Source organism: Hyla sarda, unplaced genomic scaffold (genome assembly GCF_029499605.1).
Source record: "Hyla sarda isolate aHylSar1 unplaced genomic scaffold, aHylSar1.hap1 scaffold_18, whole genome shotgun sequence".
Lineage (NCBI taxonomy): Eukaryota > Metazoa > Chordata > Amphibia > Anura > Hylidae > Hyla > Hyla sarda.
Window position 1 is genome coordinate 2,105,162 of NW_026608445.1, and position 413 is coordinate 2,105,574.

At 38.0% G+C, this 413-nt stretch overlaps 1 non-coding gene across 1 annotated transcript; it reads left to right on the forward strand.

Moving 5' to 3' along the window:
* Nucleotides 1-226: 226 nt before the first annotated feature.
* LOC130313986 (U2 spliceosomal RNA) lies at nucleotides 227-413 on the forward strand. The gene has a single exon (XR_008861758.1). It is a non-coding gene; the product is annotated as a U2 spliceosomal RNA (small nuclear RNA).

A 413-nucleotide genomic window follows, 5' to 3' on the forward strand; every position in this document is an offset into this window, starting at 1 on the left:
TGGGGGTTTATCGGGGTATACACGCGCACACACGCACCCTCATTTTACAATGGATATTTGGGTAAAAAACTTTTTTTACCCAAATATCCTTGGTAAAATGAGGGTGCGTGTTATAGGCCGGTGCGTGGTATACCCCGATAAATACGGTATATATATATATATATAGATAGATAGATAAAAAAAAGTCAGTTCTGTTATGGTGAATATATTTATTGTGTGATTGACAATTGATTGGTAATAAAGGTTTTTTCAATCAAAAATCTGTTCTTATCAGTTTAATATCTGATACGTCCCCTATCTGGGGACCATAAATTAAATGGATTTTTGAGAATGGGAGCCGATTTGGAAACTTGCTTCCGTCGCCCAATGTATTGACCCGATATGGCAGTATCTTCGGGTACAGTGCACCACCC